A 24,689-nucleotide genomic window follows, 5' to 3' on the forward strand; every position below is an offset into this window, starting at 1 on the left:
TCAGCTCCGTGGGGTTGTGAACGTTGGCCCCAGTAGCTATTTCTGTAGTGCAGAGTTGGGAACAAAAAACGGAGGGCCAAGAGAAGCATCTTTCCACCAGCCCCAGAGCCAAAGTATCTTTCTTACCTGCTTGTGACCTAGATTGACGAAAGCTTGTTGACTAGACTAGAGCCTGGGGTGCAGAAGCAGAAATCCTGGTCTGTGTGTCAGAGGGAAGGTGTTGGGGTCACCAGACCCATCCTAGGCTGTTGGGTACAAGCAGAAGGAGCAGAAAGGAATGAGGGGTTCATGCAACCCTGCTCCCAGGGCAGGAGAGTGACAGGGAGCCTGAGCCTGCTGTTGCCAAGGCCACAGAGCATCCTTGTACCAAAGGACGAGGGTTGTGACTCACAGGTCTAGCTCGTGGACCAAACTTCTCTTTTTCATCTAATTTTGTAAAATGTAATAAGAGTATGTGTTTGGAGTTTGGACACATTTTGGATGATGTCCCTTTCGTGTCTTAAAATCCACGAGCAGAGTTGAGAAAACTGAGAAGCCCAGAGTTTGGGTCTTGTCTGGTGCGAAACAACTCACTCATAGCTGGGCCAAGACCAGAAATGAAGCTTTGTCCCTCACCATTCCGGATTTATTCAACTCCCTAATGTTTTAATGAAATATCTCTAAAGCGGCTTTTTTTTTTTTTTTTGAAATTTTGTTGGCAGAAACTCAAATCTTTTTCTTTAAACTACATATTACGAATGTGGCTACGTATTTTTTTATTCAGCAGCGAGTACATTTTCAGAGCATAGAATCACATATCAGTATGTGAGGCAGGTCAGGTCCAAGCACCCAGAGCGGGGTTCCTCCAGGACCCACCAAGAGGGTCCTTGGCTTGAGGCAGGTTGGAAATCAAATGCGAGCCAGACTTCAGTGAAGGTAAAGCAGACTATACTGAAGATTTGTAGAGAAGGAGATCTAGATGGAGCATCTGGGAGACTTGGAAAGGAATGAGGGAGCCTTGTCTTTGCTTGGAGTCTGGGGTTTTTATTGGTGATTATGGTCCTGTGCAGGTGTCCTCTGAGACCTCCAGGAACTGGTCAGAACGAGGACAGGGTCCAGGGGTTCTTCGTCAGGCACACATTCCCTAAAGCCAGTGGTCTTGGTGTGGAGATATCTAACTCCAGTGCAATAGGCAGACCACTGCCTGGTCCCTCCCTAGAGACCATCTGTTGTGCTGGAAAACTCCAAAGATATCATTATCTCTTTGTCCCTTACAGAGAGGACATGTGTGAAGGTAAGATATGTGTAGGGAGGGGGGTGCAGGTCCTAGTAAGAATGGCAGCAGGAAAAGAAGCAAAGGGGAGAAAACCAGCCTTTTCTTTCATGAGGGCCCTGCAGTGGGTGCATGTGGTGCTCATTCAGAGATCAGCAGGGAGAACTGTGTGGCTGGTCAGAGTGAGGGGTGGGGCCAGGAGAATAGCAGGAGGAGAATTCAGAGAAGTCAGCGCTAGAGACAACAATCGAGCCCTGAGAGTCACTCCAGTTTCTCTAAGTGAGCTGGGAAATAACCTGAATGACCCCAAATCCAGCATACTGTAACCAGTGACTCTCCCACATCTCCATGGGAAAGCCTGAGCCCTTCTCCCAGCAGGGAATATGTCATCCCGTCAGCCTTCAGACATTCTCGGCAGGTCTTCCCCATCTTTCTAGGAGCTGGGACCTTCCTGCTCTAGACCTGTATCTGGCAGATCCCTGGATGCTTTCCCTGCAAGTCTCACAAGGCTCCTCACACTCAAGGTGTCCACATGGCTTTACTGAATGGAGTTTGTAGGATGGTGACCCCAGAGTTATGCAGTACACAAGCTGCACAGCTGTACAGGGAGGTCCTGATGTTCTTCCTCTGTGCTCTCTGTGTGGGGGATATCATTTCTCTGGGTGAGATCATGTCTTAACTTCTCTCCTGTCCTCCCAACTTTCTGTAAGCTCTTTGAGGATAAGATAGGATCAGAGTTCCATCTACATCCCTGGCACCCAGAAGAGGGGCTGAAATACTGGAGGCCTAATAGCATTCTACTTACTAAAAAACAAACATATTAATATGGAAGTTGAGGGCAGTTCTCTAGGTTTCTCTACCCTGTCATGTTTTTGTCATCCTGGAAATCATTGCCAATAACATAGGTTTTCACACATTCACACACAGAGTAAGTCGTCATCATTCAACAGGGAACTTGTAAACAGGAGAGAAAAAAAGTAATGGTTTAGATTTAAAAATATATATCGAATATTGAATGCTGGTAGTCGAGGCACATCTTCTATGTTTGAAGGGCAGGGAGCTGACTTTATGGTGTGATTTGAGAGATCCTAGGGAAACTTCCTGGCCTGGAATTCTACCCTTAGAGATTTGAGGGGCTCCCTTTCCCAGTGTAAGCGCCGTGTCCTGGGAAGGGCCTACGTCCGATGAGCTGATGTCATTCCTTGGCAGGGCCCCAGCAGGAGAACACTGGGCTCCCCAAAGCAGCAGAGGGAGTTATCAGGGGAGCATGGAATAAAGAGGGGAGCCCAAGGGACACGTGACTCCTTCCTGACCTGACCCCAGCCTGACCCAGTTAGAAGACTCTTTTCCTGTTCAAAGGATAGTTTGTTTATTTGGAAAGAAGACAGTCTTTTGCTTTTTTTTTTTTTTTTTTAAATAGCTGAAACTTTTTATTTCATCTCCTTGGTCCATTAAACCCTTGAAATAAAACTGCCCCCTTTCAGAGGCTGTCCTCATTTTGGCAGGCCCCGGTGGTCAGTTGTTTGACTCAAAAGAGGGTGTTGTTTGTGTCTCGGTGGGGTGTAGGGCAGCTGTGAGGAGACCGCTGGCCCCTGGGCAAGGCCCTCCTTGGGGACAAAGGCCTGGAGGGGGGATGCACCGGGATCTCACACCCAAGGAGGCAGGCGTGGTGGGCCACCCCCATAGGGCAGTGTGATGAGGCCTTTCCCCGAACACTGCACACACACAGAGTCACGGGGGACTGGCCCGAAAGGGGGCTACTGATATACCCACATTATTCCAGATCTCAGCACTCAATACCACTTGCTTTATCCAGTTGCCAAAACTCAGACAGTTCTGCTCCTGGCCCTGAGCCTCGTAGGACTGCTTAGCATACAGCTGAGAGAGGGCCAGGGATCGCCGAGCCTGCCCAGGGGATGAAATAATATCATCTTGTGATGCTGGGCAGTTTGGAAGAAAGTGGAAAAGGGTAAAGGGATCCTAGGATTTGCAGGGTCCCTGGAGGTCATGAGGAAACTCTTGTTTCACAGGTAGAGGAATGGGGCCTGGGTCTAGGGGTGGGTCCGAGACCCTGCTAGGAGTAGAAGCCTGGCCTCAACTTCACGATATATTGTTGAATCACTGGGACCTGATGTTTTCTTCCTACATAGCAAAGGGGGAGAGATCTGGGCTGGGCCAAATCCTATGCTTTTTCAGCAAAATCATTTTGTCTGACACATCTTTACAAAGACACAGCTGTTATAACTTTTTTCCCCCAAGTTTTCAAGCATCTTATAGCTATTTCCCATATTTTCTGGAAACAATTAGATTTTCTAGAAGTTTCTATTTCTTTCCAAACCATGCTTCACTTGTATTCACCAAAAAATAATTTCAAAATAAAGTGCTAGAACGGATACAAGTTCAACTTCTAGCAGCCACGCCATGAAAAGGCACTTCTCTTGGGCTCATTTCTCATTGTCCAGAGCCAGAAACTTGGCTGCCCAGGGCAGAGATAGCTGCCTCCTTTTTTGGTTTTAGACGCCTAAGGTGGGCCAGAGCTGAGCATAGGCACACTGGGGTACATCCCAACACAGGAGACTTTCTCCAGCTCGAGTCCAGACTCCTTTATTTCCAAGGCAAGGAGATCCCTGACACCCAGAATATCCTTAATGAAAGAGTGAAGGCTGCTAATGAAACGCAACTATCCTGATTGACAAGCAATTTACAAGAGCATCTCAGGCCTGCAGAAGTCACTCCCTTTTCCAGTTGCTGAATTTCCCTACAAATGGATTTCTTGCCCCGGCATTTCCACTCAGTTAGTTACACCTGTGTGATTTCTACTTGGTGTTTGCCTAAAACCTGGCCCGAGGAAAGTTTCATGATGGAATGTTCTGTAGAGATACCAGCTTGCACTTTCAAACTCCCCCAAACGTCAGCTTGGCCTCCTGAGTCAAACTTATTGCAAATTCAGTCGACAACTCTTCCACGAGATGAACCTCCATTTGAAGAGTAGGGAGAGGAGATTTTCCCAGGGAGGAAACTGCCTCTGTGGTACTGTTTATTCTGCTTGGCTGTAAAGCGTGGAAAGTAATGCATGTTTAAAAGAAAAGATCCATAATTTACAGCTTCTTAATTCATAAAGAATTCAGTGAATCATGTTGGCCCCATTGGATTCTGGAGAGGTCTGAAAACTGGCCAGCGTCAGCAAAGGTTTTCAGAAAGCTATGCATTTTAATCTGCTTGAAAGTTTTGGACTCTGAATGTCCTTTAGCTTTGGAAACGTATATGTGAAATGCTCTCTTCTGGAAATTTCCACTCTGTCCTGACCAGCTAAGACTGTCCTGTGAATGAAAACTTGGGCTTTGCCTCTGTCTCTAAAACATCCTTCCCCTTAACGGAAGAAAACAAATCAAGGATTTGGATGATCTGCTTTTTAAGTATTTTGATAAATATGTCTTCCGAATTTTTGAAAGTACAGAAGTAATACTCCATCTCCAACTAGTTCTGACTGGGCTTATGATTATGGTCAGAGGTAACAGCCTTGCCCGGTGAACAAGCCAGTGATTTAGCCTCTGTGAACCTCACTTTTCTCATCTGTATGATGAGGGGAATCTTGGCCCCTTTTGTCTGTGTCACAGGGTTGTTGGAAGAATAAAGTAAGCATTCTGTACAGACACACACTGAGAGCTGAAAGTCTCCTACTAAACATGTTTTAGCATTGGTACTTTCATTCCTCTGGCTCTCTCCATGGCTCCCTGAGACCGAAACAGACTATTTCTCCTACAGGCAGGGGTTCCTGTTCTCCTGTGGTTCAGGCCACACAGGGCCGTGTTCTAAACGGTGAGGTCCACCTCTGCCAAGATCTCAAATGGCCTCACTAGACCCCTTCCCCTGGGAATCTGTTTCTAAGGAAACTGCTTGTCTTTGTGTTCCCAACAGCTGAGGACAGGTTTTGATCCCAGCCCACTGGCATGGATTTGTCCCATGTTTATTTACTTGGAAACCGAAGCAGCTGCAGGCATAGGGCTATAAGTCACAGAGGTGACACGCTCTGGGCTCCTAAGGAGCAGGGAGGAAAGTCATGCTGGGCCCCAAAGCTCTCACAAGCCATCTGGGCCATGCAGAGGACAGAGGAGTCCCCAGTCCAGAGAAATGTTCTTGAAATCCATCTGTCCAGAGATGTGTTCAGAGAGTCCCAGGCCTCATTAGAGCCAAAGCCACTTGTGGGGGTTAGCAGTATGTAGAGAGCCACCCCCCACCACGCCAAGAGCTGCCAGCAAACAGAGATGATGGGGGCATAGGGGCAGGAGAGGCAGGAGAGGTAAAAACAAGAAGGGGTCTGGGAGAAAAGGCCGGCCAGGAGGCTGGTAAGGGACAGACAGAGAGCCTCCAGCTGCTGCTCGAGAGGTCACCAGATGGCCCTCGTCCAGCATGTGGTGTCGTAGGTTAGTTTGCTCTCCTCATGGTAGCTCACTGTCCTCCAGGACCCCCTGGGGTAGGTGTCAACACCCACCCCTTGGCCCCCCATTACAGGCTCAGAAGGCCAGCCCAGAAAGGTTACGTGGATAGGGTCAAACTCTGAACACGAGGTGATTGCATTAGGCCAATGGGCTACAAGATGCTCAGATCCCCGTGGGGTTGCCTCAGGAGGCAGGGTTGGCTGGGAGCAGAAACGTGAGGGTGATTATGACGATGTGTCTGGTGATAAGGACAGAAGGACCATCGCGGCCAGCAAAGGTCAGGAGGTGTGCCGTGCAGAGCCCGGCCCATGGGAAGGGCAAGGGGCAGAGTGGAGCCCAGGCTCACGGTGGGACTCTAGAAGGGGCTAAGAACTGGGGCAAGGTCTAGCCACCATGTTATGTGGGCGTCAGTCAGCCCCGGGGTTCCCAGCTTCCTATTCAGCCCTGCGCTCTCCTCTCCCCTGCGTCAGCAGCCTCATCTGCAGATCCCCCAGTGGGGCCTGGTGGTTCTCTTTAGTGCACATTCCAGACCCTGAGTGACCCTGGTTCATCCAGTTGGTCACTGCGTCCGGTTGCCTCTACATCGTGTTTGGCTGTCCCTGACCCAAGTCTCCTCTCTGCTCTGGTCAAGGGGGGTCGTCAGATGGAGGGGGCAGGATGGAGCTTCCCATTGCCAGTGTGACAATTTCCCACACACTTAGTGGCTTCAACAACAGAAATTTCCAATCGTACATTTCTGTAGGTCAGAAGTCTGCCAGATCACACGAGGCTAAGATCAAGGTGTTGGCAGATCTGCATTCCCTTTTGGAGGTTCAAAGGGAAGACTTACTTCCTAGTTCATGTGGGGTGGACAAAATCCATGTCCTGTGGCTGTAGGATTGAGATCCCATTTTCCTGCTAGTGATCCAATGAGCACCAAACTCATTTTCTAGAGGCATCTATATTCCTTAAAATGTGGTCCCCCTTTTCCACCTTCAAGGCCACCAAGGGTGAGTTGGGTTCTTCACCTGCCACGAATCTCTCCTCCTTCCACCTCATTCCTTTAACCCAGTTGAGGAGGGTTCTCCACTTTGAAGGAGTCATGTGATTAGGTTGTGCTCACCCAGAGAATCCAGAATAATCTCCCCATCTCAAGGGCTGTAACTTCAATTGCATCTGCAGAATCCTTTTTTGCTACATAAGATACCATATTCATAGGTTCCTGGGGATTAGGGTATGGACATCATCAGGCCCATTATTCTGCCTGCCACAGGGTCGCCAAGGACTGCAGTCCTGAGGGGACTGTGGAGGTGATGTGATGACAGGCTCTTGAAACTTGACACGTCCCATCCGTAGATGGGGGCTCACATCTGCTTGCCCTATGGCATACCACCAGGCAGGGGCATCAAACTGTAGTCTCCCTGCTTCTGGTCTGCAAAACAAGGAGTCCAGTCATTCTGGTGTTTTTCCTTCTGCTAGTGACTCATCATCCATCTATCCAACTGTCCATTTGTCATCTGTTATTCAATAAACACTGATAGGATAGTACTTTATGTCAGGCACAATAATAGAAACTGGAGATAAAATATTAAGCGAAGATAGACTCTGTGTCTATTCTTATAGAGCTCAGAGTCCTCTAAGCGAGACAGGTATTAATCCCCAAACCACACAAATGTACATGAAGTAGTAACTGCATCACATCCTATAATGAAGAGATGTGGCACAGGACAGGCATAGAATGGGGCCTTGAGCATGTCTGGAGGTCAGAGAAGTGATGGTTGAAATACCTGAAGGCAAAGAGGAGAAGAATATCCAGACATAGGAAACAACACATGCAAAGGTCCTGAGGCAGGAGGGAGCACAGTAAGCTGATAGGGAGAATGAGGGAAGCTGGAGCAGTGTGAGCACAGGGAGAAAAGAAAAAGCTGAATCCAGTAATGTGGGTAGGCAGGGGTCAGGCCTTATTAAAAAACCCTGGGAAGACACTTAGGATTTAAAGCAAGGGAGGCATGTTTATGTAGGATCCTGAAACTTTCACATTTTGAAAAAAAAAAAAAAAAGAAAAGAAAAGTAGCTACAAAATCCAAAATAGGGACGGACTCCAAGTACATGTGAGTATACAGTTAGTTCGAGGCTAAGTGCACAGTTGTAATTGGGAGATAAATCAAGGAGCCAGGATTATGGAGTACGGCCATGCATAAAGAGCAGCTCCAGTTTGGAGCAGGGGCGGTGATGGGGGAGCACTAACAAACAAGTGTCAAACTCCTCACTGTCCTCCTAGTTGTTAGCTGCCTGGCTAGCAACAGAAGAACCAAGCTTGAAAATCTTACTGCCGAAGAGGAGAGAGGTAACAGCTCAGAGCAGCAGCGCAGAAATTGTCACTGGCTGGGACATGTTTAATTAGCAAAAGGCTAATGCGGACGCAGCACGCAAGTGAGGAATAATCAGGGAGACTCGGGGGGCACTGCAGGAGGCTTCCTAGCCCAGGTGGGAGCTCAGTCTTTACAGACGGATCAAGGCAGGGGTAAGGGTCAAGAGGACCATAGGAGCTTGTGCAAAAGCCTGACAGCCTGAAGCTTGCTCTTTGGGGAACTGCACAGCGTGGCTAGGGCAGAGGATTTAGGAGGTGAGGAGCTTCGGGACGGGTGAAGCAATTCTGCAGATGGCCCTGAGCAGGAGCAGCACGCTTTCCTGATGGAAGGTCCCAAAAGGAGTATCAAACCCAGGGGCCGGAGGGCACAGCCAGGTGCATCTGCTGCCACCTGTCAGCTGAGCTCCTCTGCTCCCGACCCTGCCCCTCACTGTGAGTCAGCGGCCTCTGCAGCTGTCCTCTCCTGGCAGGGGGCGGTGGTCTCAGCTCTGCACCCCTGCTGGGCCAGTTGGCTCGGATTCACAAAGGTAATGGTTCTCAGCCTGTCCACTCCTTGGAATCACCAGGGGGCTTTAAAAACCACTGATGACTGCCTCCCACACCCAGCGATGCTGGCTTAATTGATCTGGAGGGCAGCCTGGGCTTTGGGATCTGTTGAAAGCTCTGGAAGTGATGCCCACTTGTAGCTAAGGTTGAGAACTATGGAAGGATAATAGCACATCCATCCATTCTTGGCTGTCTTAGCACCTCCCAAATATCTTCTAGAGCCTTACTTTCTGTATCCTCCACCCATTTGGAAAAAGCTATATTTGCCTTGTAAGGCTTTGAACTGGCACACACACACACACACACACACACACACACACACACAAATGTCATTTAAGAAGTCTGATGGGATAGCGCAAGGGTTGTTGTACTTATGTAGGCTTGCACATGTGTGGTCAGGCTTTCTTCTAAATCGAAGTGGGTAATATTTATTATCCAGAAGCCAAAGAGTATATTGCACGTACGTTTAAGATCTCACTTTACAGAGCCCTGCTTTAGGCAGTAAAACAGAGTGAGCGCTCTGATGAATAAAAATTTCAGCACAAGGACTCCTCCACTGCCACTTCTTCAAAGAAATATGTATCACTCTTTAAAAGCCGGCCAGTTTTTACAAATACATATATATGCTAAATAAAAAGACATGGGTGACTAGAACTACACTGTAGACGCAGAACAACACTTTAAATGTTCCTCAGACTGGGGCACCTGGGTGGCTCAGTGGGTTAAGCCTCTGCCTTCAGTTCAGGTCATGATCCCAGGGTTCTGGGATCAAGCCCTGCATCGGGCTCTCTGCTCAGCAGGGAGCCTGCTTCCCCTTCTCTCTCTGCCTGCTGCTCTGCCTACTTGTAATCTCTCTCTCTGTCAAACAAATAAATAAAATCTCTAAAAAAAAATGTTCTTCAAACTAATGTGGCCTCACGGTGCTTGCTAGTCAAAGAAGTTATGGGGTGAAGTTTTATATGAAGTAAAAAAAAAGAATGGCTCCGTTGGTCTGTGTTAAAATTTAGAATTTCGTACCCTGCATTTGTTTTTCAGAACCCAGCACACCTCGATAGTTGTCCTCAATTTGCTTTGCCAAATTGTAATTTATTTTTCTCTGCCCCTTCGTTCTACATACACAGCATAAATTCCCCAAAGGCGGGATGGCCTCCAAACATGTTCTTAAAAATATTTTGCAAAGTCCGAAGACAGACAGAAAAAGTAAAAGTGTAAAACATCTAAGGGATTTATTGGAATCTCAGCTTGAATCCTAATTGCAAGTACTTATGAAAATGTCAATATTAACATGAAATAGCTGGCACTTTTTCTAATAAATGTAAATTGAGTTAGGTGGTGCATAATTGGAAAAATGCTGGCCTTGCTCGGGCTCGCTCAAAACAAGCCCTAGAATTTGTTAGCCACAGAGCCTGGCCCTCTAATGGCTGGAAATAGAGGGACAAATACTTTTGACTTACAAGGAGGATAGAAACTAAGAAGAGGGGATGGCTGACCATTTGGTACCATATCCAGGCCCTCTTCCTAAAGCATGGGGCACAATCTAGATGTTAGTGTGAGCATCTTCTTAAAAAGAGGTGGCAGCATCTGACTCTTGGTTTCTGCTCAAGCCTTCCGCTCAAGCTCGTGAGATCAAACCCCACGTCAGGCTTCACACTCAGCATGGAGTCGGCTTGCTACTCTCCTTTGGCACCTCCCCCCTGCACTCAAGCACACGCACATGCGTGCACACACACACTCTCACTCTCTCTCAAATAAATAAATAAATCTTAAAAACGGAAAAGAGGTGGCTAGATGGGGGCTGAGGAATGGGGAGTCAGAGCATGTCAAGTGCCTTGGAGCTTCAAGCTATCTTCAATAGAAGCAGGTATAAGAGATGCTTGATCTGAGATGCAACAGGAAGGTGAAACTCACCTCAAAATATTAAAAATTTAAATGCCTGGCAAAGCTATAGAATAAATACTCAAGCCTGGAAATTGTGATGGTCTTAGCTCTATTAGTTTTGCAGAGCACACTTAACAAACTACTTCAGTTCCCTGTTATGATTGACTAATGAGGGTCACAGACGGGGTAGAACTGATACCAGCAAATGTGGCTTGGTGGGAATTTAATAGGGAGCTTGATCTTATCCCCAGGAAACATTTACATTGATCTTCTAGGAACACAGCCAGGAATGAATGGGGCAGGTGGGGCTGAACTGGTGATAAATTCTGTAGGCACAGAGCACATTTTCTCCCACCCTAAGCTCATGAACATATTCGTGGTTAAATGAAAGAACTTTAACCAAAGCCTACTCAACTTCATGACAAAGAAAACTTTTTAAAAATGGTTCTGCCTTTACTTTGACAAAGTAGAAAGACAATGGAGTTGTATGGGCATTCAGCTCAGTATTTCTAAGCTCATCTCCTGTTGCATTAACAGGAGGAAGTAACAGAAGAAGTAAGACTGATAGGAATTGATAGTAAAATGGCTGCCACTTTGCCACCTGCAGAGTTTCAAATGTTCACCTCCAGTTTTTGAAATAAACTCACCTCTTAGATGAACCTTGTGGAAGAATCAGCAGGTATATAAAAGAAGGTCATCAATTTCTTTTTTTAAAGATTTTATTTATTCATTTGAGAGAGAGAGAGCAAAAGACAGAGCACAAGTAGGGGGAGGGGCTGAGCGGGGAGCCCCCATGGGGCTCAATATCAGGACCCTGAAATCATGACCTGAGCTGAAGGCAGGTACTTAACTGAATGAACCACCCCAAGGTATCAATTTCAACAAGAGATGGAGGAATCTTTGATGATGATAAAATCTCAGATATAATTATGACATTCTCTAGCTGACCACTCTTAATAAGAACCATGTGAGATTAAGAGAAGTGACCTAATCCAAGAATAAGATTAACCTCAACCAACTTTGATGGCTGCTAATCCTTGTTTCTCCAGGAATTATTACTCGGTGTGGATTATATTTGTTTTTTACTTGCTCATGTTTATTGCTTCTTAAATCCTTCCAATTATTTCATGGTTGTTTGTGTCTTATTTTTAAGTAAAATGTAATTTTCTAGATGATAGGACACAGTCTCCTCTTTTAATCTTAGCACCTATCTCAGCTCTGCGGCCAAAACCCAGCCTTACTTTCAGAACATACTTAATAACAGATACAAATGTACACAGAGAACCAATGACTTTTGCCTCTCTTCTCCACTTGAATGTGAAATGTCAGCGTATTTTGAACACCTACAATGTGCCAGGCACTATAATGGCAAAATGGCAAACTGTAGTAAGACGGGCATCTGTTCCTACTTCTGCCTCTACCACACATAAGAAACCATGTGTTCCACTCTTAGCAAGTGATATTCCCATCTTTCCATTCACCCAAACAAGAAACTCTGGAGTCATTCCTGCCTGCTTTCTTCCCCCCAACCCCCCAACCCATGTGCAGTTAGCCACCAACTTAGCCTATAGTCCTCCTGAAAGCAGAACCTGAGACAAGGGCTACGATCCCAGAGAATAGGCATGATGTACTGGAGAGGGAAACAGGGAAAGCCAGTACGAGGAAGGCCTGTATAAGGATGTGTCCTCCCATTGGTCACTTCTCTGAAGATCAAGGCTCAAGCCTGCCAGGGGGCTCTGAAGACAGTGTAGAATTTGCCCTCAATTTTTTCTGCTTGGGGAAAAAACAAGGGGAACATTTGTCCACTGATTTCATCCTTTGTTGCCAAGTTTGCCCCTTAACTCCCTCATATCTGGACTCTGCACACATGAGTGCCAGGTGGGTTCCTGTGGCCGTAGCACTGAGAACAGAAAGCAGGGGATGTGTCAAGCTGCCAAGGAAGAGTTGCTGTTGTATGAATCAGTGGCTATCACAGTGGCTAGAATAAACAGTGGCCACAAGGGTGAGAGGTGTTGTCTAGGAGTGTCTAGTTCCCTTGCCGAGCCTGTTGGTTCTTCCTCCTTGACTTCTTCCGGATCAGCCTCCATCAGGGTCATCAATAAAACCCTCATCATTTCTCATCTGGATATCTGCAAAAGCCTCATGGGCTCAATCAACCTGCCTCTGGTTCATCTTCTTCCAATCCAGTTATAACGTCCAGTGTGCCTATCTGACATCATCATTCCCTGGCTTATGACTCTTCCAGGCCTTTCTACTCCCTAGATGTAAGGGATTTTGTATTTATCAATAGTATTATGATATTAACATTATTGTTTAATCAGTAAGCATCAAACCATATGTGACTTAGCTGTCATGTCAATAAAAAAGCTTCAATAGATAAAAGCATCACAAAGGGATAAGTTAATCAGTACACAGTGTGGGGGGAAAAGGACATGAGAATGAGCCAGTTGTGGGGAGAGGATTCAGGAAACATGGTTTGATTAGCATTTATTCAGGAAAGCAAGAAGTCAAAGTTGGATTGGTACAAATTAGTGAGAGGCTTGAAAATCAGAGGAAGGACTTTAGAATTCATCACTAAAGGCGGAAGTCACCAAGCTTCTTGAGCAAGAAAGTAGATAACAGGGTGTGAAACCCCACTTCTAAATTGTGTGCTACACTTAGAAAGACATTCTTCACTCTCAAGCTACTTAAAAAAAATCTTTTCCATGGTATCTTCGAGGGTTTTTGTTATAATTCATATTGTTTATATTAAAATCTTGGATTCACCTGAAATTTATCCTGTTGTCAGGTGTAACATTATCAACCCAGTATCTTTTTCCCTCCCAGAGAGCTAACAAATTATCCCAACAACTTTTGTAGAATAATTCGTCATTTCCACACTAAAGTGTCACTTTTAGCATATAATAAATTCTCATTTTTGGAGGGACCTATTTTTTTACTTCTGATCTTGTTTCCTTGACCTGTGTACAGTACACCTTTAGGTACAGTAACACACTATTATATACATCTAGTGTGCAAATCTGACATCTCTTCTCATTAACGTTTTCCCCCAACCATCTTAGCTCTTTGTCTTTGGTAATTTTTCCATAGGAACTTCCAGATCCTCTTGTTCAGCTCTCCTCTTCTTCATATATATACCTGGAAAACCCTGTCATTACTTATTGGGTTTACATAAAGTTTTAGGTTAACATATAGAGAATTGACATCTTTATGTAGAGTCTTATTATTTGAGAATGTATTTTGTTTTCCCATTTACTCAATTTTCTGTCGTATCCCTTTAAAGTATTTTTAAAGTGGCTTCATTTAGATCTTGCACAGTCAAGTTTATTTCTAGGTTATTTTATCTTTTTAATTGTTGTTGCTATTGTTGCATATTACTATTACTATTATGAAATTCTGTATATTATTTTTAACTCAGCCAACTCAATTCTCTTACTGTTTCTCAAGAAATTTTCAGGAAATTATTTTCTTTTACCAGATAAAATTGTATCTCCAGCTAATAATGATAATTTTTCTCTTTTGTCCAGTTTTTATAAATCTTATCTGATTGCTTTTGTTTGTATCTCTAGACAAGTGTTAAATATAGTGGTGATAAGCATTGGTTTCTTATAAAAATGAGATAACTGAAGTAAATATCAAATCACTATATCAATGTTTGGTCAGTTCTACTTTTTTTCTACTAGAGTGGCATGTTTAGGATCTAGACTGTTTGGAATTTTAGTTCAGGGAGAATATAAGTGGTATAGATCTCAATATCTAAAGACAGAAAACCTAAGGAAAAGACAGTATTTTTCTAACCCTCCACCTTTAGATGTCATTATCAGTAACCACCACCATTATCTGGTAACCAGAGTGACTGCATTCTCAGCAGCCTGTTTCCCTGGACCTAGGAGGGAAAGACAACATATTAGGGATAAATTCAATGTTGGAGTTCCTTCTGGGAGTCTCTGGACTGGATGTGATCTTGTTTCTTTTCACATGGGTGTGGTTTTCCTGTCAGTTCCTCGGGGACTGCCTTTGGTAAACTGTAATAAATGCAGAATGGATTCATCATTCACAACTTTGTAGTACAAAGGAGACATGAAAAACAATGAGAGCCTGAGGGTGGAATTAGGTACACATTTTACTTTGATTTTATGAAGAAATGTAAAAATGAAGTGTTGCCAGGTCAAGAACATCTTTAACGAGGTCGGGCCCATCTCTGACACCAAGACCACATGTCTCCCCAACTTCTGTTGTACATCCTTCTTTGACTTCCTGTGGGGTTGCTACAAAAGGACCAGAAAGTCCTTTGGTGTCAACCTGAGCACACCTGATTTTAGAAAGGAAAGGACTCTCTGATTAGGACACAGTAGTTGAAGTAGTTGTCAATCCATTGAAATACAGATATGAGAGCAAATAAGCCGAGATCCTTGAGAGCAACCTTGACCATGGACATTCCGGTAGATGATACTTCTCATCGAAGTTTTGGGCTTCAAAAGCACTGTGGGACAGCTTCAAAGTAACACCCACTTCCTGCCACACTCCCTCGCAGCCCTATATGGTCAGTAAACTGGACACTAACTGAACCTGTTAATTTTCCCTTACTTCTGGAAACTAAGTGGAAGTGAGAGAGTAAACCCCTTCTCTTAAATTGTTTCGACTTAATATATTTCTGAGACTTTCACTTTGCTATTTCCAGCAATCATTAATATTAGATCATTAATATCATATATTAGTCTATGCCTTTTGCCTTTATGTGTAAATCCCAGATGTGAAAGGCTGAGTGATTCTTTCCTTAGTTTGAACTGTGGGTTCCATGTCCAGCCCTTCACAGATGGGCTGCTCCTTCTCACCATGTTTCTTTCTTTCCACTAATAACTTGCACCTCGTGTCTTCAGCTCTTTGGGAATACTGCAAGAGTCTGATGCAGTCAGTCTCATATATCGTGCCTACCTTATTTTTGCCCAATATGCTCACATACGTATTTAAAACTTTTGAATAATATATACATTGTCAATCTATAACAATCCTGATTCAAAAAAACAAACAAAAAAGTTCTTCTTCATTCATTCAATCCAATCTGCACTGAAACCCTTTTTATTTTTCCTTTGGAATACCTCTTAGATTTCCTCAGCTTCTCTCCATTGCTGCTGCCAACACCACAGTCTTTAACATTTCCCACCTCTAGGATAGCTCCCAATAGATCTCCTCTGGGCCACTTTCCCTGCCTTGTACCTTGTAGAGGGCTGTCAGATGAGTTTTCCAAAGCAGCCCATCACGTCATCCTTTAATCCCTTCCTCAAGAAGCTAACTGACTCCTGCCTTCCGGAATGAATTCTAAAGTCCATTCAAAACTCTCACTAATCTGGCCCTATCCTGCCTTCTTAATGTACTGGTTTCCCAAACAAACAGTAATCAAACCAATCTGCTCACATCCTCTGCCTGGAACAGGCTCACGCCCACTTCCATCCTGCCCTTACATCGCGCCCCCAAGATGGGAAGTCTCCTTCTCTTTTCTCTCTTTATCCATATTCTATTTGTCCTTCAACAGTTCATCTCCAGTCTCTCTTGATTCCAACCTTTGGAGTGCTGTCCCTTTTCTAGAATTCCCGTTACTTGTGTGCCCTTTCCCTGTCATTTACTCTTGAGTTCACATCCGTTCCAGGTCCTATTCAGGACCTGAATACTTACCGTGATCCTCACAACACATTCTTATGAGATTATTATTATATCATTACGATCTCGTTTCACAGATGAGAAGCCTGATGTTCCGCGAGGTTAAGAGTTAAGTTACATCCATTAAGTGATGAAGCTGGAATTCAAACTCGGGCAGTCTGACTCCAGAGGTCATGTTCCTAACCGCTATGCTAAACTGTCTCTTCGCTGTTCTACGTGACTCATTGTTTCTGGAGTCCTTCCCCAGCCGACTCTCAGTTCCTGAAGGGCAGACATTATCTTCCCAACTTTGGGTCTATCTCATTCATTGCCTTCCCGGAGCTCATTGTGTAGGAAGCGCTTAACAAAATTCCCTGCGCATGTGCAGAGAACTTATCTGCCTTACCTATTGGCATTTTTTCACCTAAAACATAAAAATAAAAATAAAAATACCAGGGTCTAGTACATAATAAGTGCTCAGAGAATATTTGTTCAGTAAATAACTAGATGAATATTTGATTGATTCACAGTTTGATAAACATATGATCGAGTCAATATATCCTCCTTAAGTTTTTCCTTTCATGTAAATTTGTGTATCTCTATTTCATGGACAAGTGTCCAGGCCACTGCTGATAACTGAGCTGGACTTTTGCCTAATGCAAGTGGATGTTTAGATGGCCTCAGCTAAGTTAATCATTGCCTCTATGGATCTAAAGGGCTTTGGAGTTCATCTTTCTATGAGAGCTGATGATGTTAAGTTCTGCCCATTTAAGTCAGTATTTTAGTATCAAAAATAAAAGGAGACACTGTTGGGTTTAACCAGCTAACAAATAGTACTTTTGCACTTGAGCTTTATAGTGCTTGCTTATTTATGAGTGAATAAAATGGTATCATTAGTGTGACAAATTTCAACATTTCATCTTCAGAAATCTTCTTTATGAGAGAGCTCTTTTAAGCTGAAGAAATCCATTTTTTCTTTTCTACCCTTTGCCTGAAAACTACTTTGGGTTCCACTTTTCATCCAGTGTCGATTTGAGCATTTTTAGATAAAAGATACCTCATCTAATTCTCTCTAAATGTTATTAGTGGAAGTCAGGCTTCAGCGGAACACAATCTGTATTTATTTACAAAGCCTCATTTAGCATTGAGAATTTTAAAGTTCAGTCAAAATAAATGGTTTTACATCAAGGGCTAAATTAACACCAAGTTTTCGAAGGGTTTTTCTTTGAAAAAATTCAAAGCACCTCATTAAGTCTACAGTCTTCCAAAAAATATGTTCTCCAAGATAGTCTTATTAGTCCCAATTTGCAAACGACAAAGTTGTGGCAAGAAGCAATTAAATATCTTTACCAGGGTCTGCTAGAATGGAGTCACGCAGGGTAGGCCCTTAATATATGATCAAACCATCATTGGTTAATTAGAAGAAGAGGCCCAAAAAACCAAACAGGCAGGAAAATGATCAGCAATGAGGAAGCCAAATGTAAAAACAGGATTTGTCATCAGACCTGTTTTAACATGGGATCCCAGGCAGTTGAGAAGAGGAAAACAAAAAAACCAGACCTCCATTAGTCATAGTACTTAAAGGCAGAAAAGGAACAGAGAGATTATCTCAACCACTCATTTGAGTACTTAGAAAGAGCAGGAAGGTCAGAACCACCTCTTGGAGTGAGTTCCCATCGTGCTGCCGTTGACTGCAAAAGCACTAAGCCCAGCTGGGTATTTAGCAGAAAAAAAGTAAATTTAGGAAGCAAAATGTCAGGAACAAATCTACGAAGTGTAGGATGATCTAAAAGGAGGTATACTAAGTTCTGAAGCAAAATTACAAAGCCCGGAAATGAAGGCTATCTTTAAACTTCTCCAATTAACTGTTCACCAATTTAGGTACTGTAATCTCACACCTGTCCACAACTGGAGGACACAGCCAGCTCAAGGTGACCACATCACCACAGGGGAACCTCTGTTCCCCACCATATACACATACACATGCTCATGCACACACTCAGTGACCGAAAATTCAGGTTTGGTTTGGTTTTGTTTTTTAAGTTAAGCTCTTCTTCCTGAGCTCTTTCCTTTAATTATAAATAAGCCTGGTCCGTCTGGCATTTTGTTACATCTTTTAATGAACCTTCCCACCTGCAACTGATTATGTGTGTTGTGTGTATAAAATGATTGGACTATTTATATTCTAATGTAGTTCATTCATTCATTCTTTCAACAAATACTCAGCACCTACTCTGTAGCCAGTGCTTTGGCAGATACTGAGAATACAATAATGAAAAACACAGATGTGTTCCAGCCCTCATAAGCTGTCAGGGGGAAAATGGGCATTACAGTAACTGGGAGAGGTGCCTGGCCATGGGAATAGTATGTGCGGAGGTCAAGAGTCTCAGGTACTGTGAGAATCTTATATGGATGGAGTTTAAAAAGTGAAATACAAGGATGTGATCTGGAGACAGAAGGGTGGGCAGGGCTAGAGCATAAAAGGCCTTCAAAAATAGCTTCTGTGTGTGGGTCTCTATGATAAAGACAATGAAAAGTCGTAGGTTGTGGTTGGGTGGGGAGGTGCAGGGAATGATCACGTAGGTGATTTGATTTGCCTTGGAAATCTTATACAAGGGGAAGAGACCTGGAATGGAAGTAGATAAATTACTTTGGTATGGAACAGATCATAGTAGAGGAGACGAAGAAGGATGGATAGATTAAGACAAATCTGTGAGGTAGAATTAGCAAGCTTCATGAGTGAATGACTTGGAGCTGAAGGAGGAGCAAGGTTTGAGGAAGATTCCAGGTCTCTGGTTGGAGCAATTCAACCTGAGGGTAGCGAATGAAGAGACCAAGGAGTGGGGAAAACAAGTTCTGCTTTGGATATGCTGAGTTTCAGGTTCATGACAAGGACATCCAGCAAGCAGAAGAGTGGGGTAGGCTGGATATGTGGGATTGGAACTTATCAGTATCCAGAGAGAGGGTAATTAATCCACTAAAATATATATTCCATAAAGGGTGAGAGCACGTCTGGAACAATGCTGGTGCTCAGTAATTATTTGCTAGAAGTTGTTGAATTGAAGCCATGGGGTGAAATTAAGGTTGAGGAATAAAAGAGCCTGTGGGTCACCCCTTTTTTAGCACTCATTGAGGCATTGGAAGCAAAGGAAACTGAGCAAGAGTTCCAAGAAGAGAGTAACACAGAGAGGTGGCATTACAGGATCAGAGGAAAATAGTTTTCATTGTTGGAATTTTCTAGGAGGAGTGAGCAAAATGAAACTAGAAAATTGTAGCCATCTTGGATTTAACAACATGGCAAGAGCAAGTCATCTTGACAAGAATAGTTTCCATTTAGCGATGGCATAGAGGCCAGATGAAGCTGAGCAGAGGGCAGGAACAACAAGGGAAAGTGAAGACAGTGATGGGAAGGGCAACTCTGCATTGTCCCGGTGAGGCATGCGAGGCACACCAAGGTTGGTTGCCATTGTCTCTCCTGAAGAGAGCACGCTCTTTCAGGATCATTTACCAGCGGAAGAGGTAGGTCCTCAAAAACTAAGGGTTAAGGAAATGCCATAGGGCTCCTTTAAAGCAAAACAAAACAAAACAAACTTATCGAGCACTTTCTACACTTTAAGTCCAAAGTAGTCACATGCTAAGGTCCTCCAAGATGAGACTGGACATGCAGAGATTTATTGGAAGAAAAGCCTGTCAGGATAAAAGGAGCTGAGAAGAGCCATGAAGAACAGATAAGGAAGAACCAGGTAGGCAGAAGCGTGCTGTTCCAAGAAAGTTTTGGCCAGGCCAGTGAGGAATGTTCATGCCAAATCACTCATCAGAGGCATCCTGCATCTTCCAGGAGTGGGTCTGCCACACTCTTTTTGCCACACTCAGTCTTTGACCAAGAGCAGCCCCCAGGATGCATGGCCTTGCCACAAATGAGGCATAGGTTCAGAGCAAAGCACTGGGGGCAATTGGTCAGTTTCTCTCCCTATAGCAGGAAAGCTGCATATACGGTATCTCATTTAATCCATACAGCATCCCTCTGAGGTCATTTCACAGAGGAGATACTGAGGATCACAGAGGTAAGCAACTTACCTAACTTCCAACAACTAGTAAGAGGCAGAGCCTCGATTTCAACCAGTGGTGAGCTGGAGCTGGCTTAGACTGGTCTGAGCAACTGTTAAATTTCTAGGAATTGTGCTACTCAGTTGATAGCAAGATGGTGGCTTGAATTTGGCTGTGGTGGGAGTCCTTCCACTATGGAAATGGGCAAATGCTACGTATCAGGCCTCCGTGTGTGTTTTTCTTTTCTGGAAGGGTGGTTGTTAGACATTCTCCAGCATACACCAGTGATTTGAACCCAGGTCATCTGACTCCAGAGCTACCCCTCCTGCCTCCATGCTACCAGCAAGTGCCTAAATAATTCCCTGATGCATTTCTGATACAAAAAATCCCTTCAGCCACTCCCCTTTCTCTGAATTTCCTGTCACAGGGATTGTCGAGCTCTGGGTTTTGCCCTTCCCTACATTCCTTCATCACCATTGTGTACCCTGGCTCCCTACCTAGACAGAAAGTTTCTCCAGGACAGAGAGAGGACCTGTCCTACGCCCCCTGTGTCCCCAGCCCCTGCACCCCGCCGTGCCCCTCAGTGCATCTTTGCTGTTACAGCTGACGTTGACATACTTACACATTTCTGTGGCTAATGAGGGAAAGGTGGCATCTTTAAAATGGTATAAAAGATGGCACCCCGTGCAGTTGCATCTGTTCCCACCCGTATTTAGATTCCGAATCTTACGTGTAGAAAGGCAGACACTACTGGGAAGTGTGTTTCAACCTCACAATGACCTTTAAGAGGAACTGCAACATCCATTACAGGCCAGTGATGCAGCTGCTGTGTTTCCTGCCTCCTCCCACCCACACACCAGGACATACATTAATCACCTGCCTGCCTGGCCACTGGCAGTTGGTTGGGAAATTGTTTATCCTCCCAGCCCTGCACTCTCCAGCCGGGGAAATAAAGCTCTCCTGCTGCCCACAAGGAGGGATCCCCGAGTCTTCTCGCATTGTGTCCAGGGTCCGAGAGCCCAGCGTCTGTAGAGAACAAGCCTAGAAGGTTTAGGGTGAAAAGAAGCTGCCTGGGGCCTCAGGCCACTGTAGAAAGTGCTGTGCCGTGAGTGGTCCCAAGACATCAGAAAACTTGGGGTTGGGATCACTTCAACCTGCATGCATGTGAGCTACTCCAGATATTTCTGATGCCCTTGAACAAGCCGTGGAAGAAGCTGGTGCCGGGAAGCCTGCTTCTGGATAAAAAAGCAGGTCTCTCATGAGAGCAACCCTTGCTCTCCGGCAAAGCTCTCTGGAATCTTCTGGCATTGCAAAAAAACTTCTGTAAATCACCACTTCCTCTGCACCACGTCCAGTGATGTTTCTTCCTCATTAATTTATTCTAAAAATACTTTTTTTGAGCGCCTGCTGTGTGGCAGGCCCTTTTCTCAGTACTTGGGTGAAATCAGCAAATAGAACAAAATTGCTCCTGCTGTGGGTTCCATCCCTTGCTCCGATCCCCTTGATCTTTGTCGCATGGGTCTGTGTTCATGCACCCAACATGCATTCATTCAGCCGACAGGCCCTGGGCATCTGCTTGTGTCTGCTCTGGGGTGGGGTTTAGCTGGGGCTGCAGAAAAAGACTCTGTCCTCAGAATCCAGGTTAAGGGGGAAGATAGACTCCTAACCCCTGGATTCTAGCACCAGGGTGGTATCTATGAGAATCAGTGGGTGGATGAGAAAATCACATCTGAGAGTGACCCCTGAGTTGAGTCTTGTGGGATAAGTAGAAGGAAGACAAACAGAAGGGGCTGGTGCACAGAGGAAACGGAAGGTGATGAAGGTGGCTAGGGTGTAAAAGCATGAGGCAGAAAATAACAAGAACTGAAACCCCAAATGGGATGGCTAGGCAGGACCCGTGTCGTGCGTCCATTCCCTAGTTTATGCCACTTACTTTAAATAAACCGCCACCCCCACAATTCCATGAAGTCCCAACTTGCTGCTGGTATTCTTCTCTGAAGGGTAGAGAGCCCGAGGGGGGACACTTCCTGGTCTCAAACCTGAAGATGAGGACCTACAAGGTGACCACACTGTCCCACGCTCCCTGCCTCCTCCCAGCCACATCCCAGCCGCTCCACTCCTCCATTTTTTTCTCAGCCTCCTTCTGTTTCCAAGTCCACCGTTCAAAAGAGACTTCTGCCTGGTCCCAGGCATGCTGTTCCTTCGCCCCTCCTCCTCGTTGCCCACGGTTTCCAGTAATTCACTGGTCACTTAGTTGTTTTATTGTGGAAAGTTCATGAGGATAGAATTCATTGACTTCAATAAGTGCCCCTTAAATAAAAATCTTGGTCTAAAAGCTATAAAGGTTCAAAAGAAATTAGGACAGGGACAGGAGGAAAGAACTGGGAGTAAAATGTTGACGTTGGAAATTTCAGGCCCTTCCTCTTTGAAGGACGTAGCTGTGTCACCATTGAAAGGCAAGTCCTAGGTCCCTATTACTTTTTACAGACAGCCTTAGCATTTTACCAACACAGACTGATGTGACAGGTGGCTAGAGCATTGAAGTAGAAAGGTAATCCATGTGACTGCTACCAACATCAACAGAAAAGAGAAGCCATTGGCCTTTATTCCCATTCAGATAAAACTGAAACAACTTGCATTGTGTTACCAGAAGCATGTGTTCTACCAAGAGCAAAAGGAAGTAACTTGTGTCCCCAAGCCAAGTGGGACACAGTCATGTGTCCCTCTTTCCAGGTGAACATGTCACTCATTAAGTGCAGGCAGCCGTATTCATTTCACGCAAGGGGGGGCCCAGAAAACTTGCCCACTCTCCTCTGAGGGGGTGAGAGTGCTGTCTCATCTCCATGTCTCTTTCTCAAATGTAAGAGTTAATAAGAAGTCGTTTGTTCATACAGTAAATAACAAACTTTCCTGAGCTTTTTGGTAATCAAATCAATCCTACTTTATGAATTCCACTCCTCCCCATTTGTAATTGAGATTGGAAGAACACCTAAGTCAAAGAAAAACCAGCTAAAGAAATATTGGCCTCTGTGTGAAGAAATCTCACTTATAAATGTTTTTAAAGTGGGTATAGCGTAAGAAAGTTCAAAGACTTTTGCTTCCTTTGTTCTTCTTAATATTTTATTTGGAGTTTGGCATTACAGTCAAGACAACCCACAGCAAGAAAAACAGGCTATCATATAAAAAATACTGAAAAGGCAATGCACCAAATATTTCTTTTTATTTCTTATATTTTTATATTCTTTATTTCTTGTATTTAAAAATATTTATATCTGTGTGGCAGATTTCGGTTTGTTTTGATTTTTCTCTTTTTGCTTACCTATATATTCTATGATAGACACAGTTTGACTTTGTAATAAATAAAAATATTTGAAGAGGAAGACTAAGGTTGGACACAAATGAGATCTTCCTTACTTTTAAAGTCAAATAGTTAAGCAAATCAATGTTTTAAAATCCAGAAGCCAAAGAAAACATTCACTGATAAATTAACTGGATGGTAGGTTTCCATTCAGCTGCTTGGCCTTTCACATGACACCAGGGTATTTTCGTGGATAAAAGTACAATCCCAGATATTCATACTTTCAGATTCAGACTTTCCATCTTAGCCCACAGAAGCTTTACTTTAGGGATTTTGCAGAAAATTCTGGCTCATTGTTTCAGTCATTGGCCTTTTCTATGTGGAAGCCAGTAGGGAACAGGGGTGGACACAGACGGTCCCCAGACCCTCAGGGAACGCTGCCATGAGGCTATTAATCAATCAAGGCATTCTTTTAAAAGGCAACAACTTCTTTCTAAAATAATCTGGATTGAATAGCGAGCCTAGCCGCAAACTGCAATATTTGAGACACAAATACTGAAATCGTCAGTGATATTCTGTCAAGAGTCTGAACTCGAAGTGGAAAGAGGAGAGAGCTTGCCAAGCAGACTCAGTAGGACCTGGAAGCTGCTGGTACTTACTTGTTCACTCGAGAAATACTGGCTGAGCAGATGCTCAGGGCTGGACCGTCTCCTGAGCCCAGGGACAGCAGCAGACAAGACAAAGTCTCTTGGAGCTGATATCCTAGTGATGTGAATGGATAGCAAACAAACAAACAGACAGATAATGTGTAGTATTTTGGGCGGTGATAATTGTCCCTGGATAAATTCCAAGAGAGTCCGTGAACTCCACTAGAGGAAAAAGATGCATCTTTATTTTCACCAGCTCAGCATTTCCTTAATTTTTTAATGTAAGCAACAAACTACGGTATTATTAACCATAGCTATAACGTCAGCCGTCTAGAATTATAGATATTTTATATCAATTGCTCTTGTTGGAATGATCTCAAAAGAATCATTCACACTACCATAATACTTGCATCAATATTATGATAGACCCACTGAGAAATCTTGGCACTTAATATATCAAATGAGCATTCATATATAAATATAGATATAGATATATCACCATAACTCTTCAGTAGTTTGATAAATAATTCAATATCTTTGGGTTCCTTTCTAATCCTCCATGTTTTATTTCATACATTTAAACACATTGATCTGT

At 44.2% G+C, this 24,689-nt stretch overlaps 1 protein-coding gene across 1 annotated transcript in view; it reads left to right on the plus strand.

The window, feature by feature from the left end:
- The window catches only part of UST (uronyl 2-sulfotransferase), a 299,665-nt gene that overhangs the window by 197,392 nt on the left and 77,584 nt on the right, over nucleotides 1-24,689 (plus strand). The window lies entirely within an intron of this gene.

This window comes from Lutra lutra, chromosome 6 (assembly GCF_902655055.1).
Source record: "Lutra lutra chromosome 6, mLutLut1.2, whole genome shotgun sequence".
NCBI classification, from domain to species: domain Eukaryota; kingdom Metazoa; phylum Chordata; class Mammalia; order Carnivora; family Mustelidae; genus Lutra; species Lutra lutra.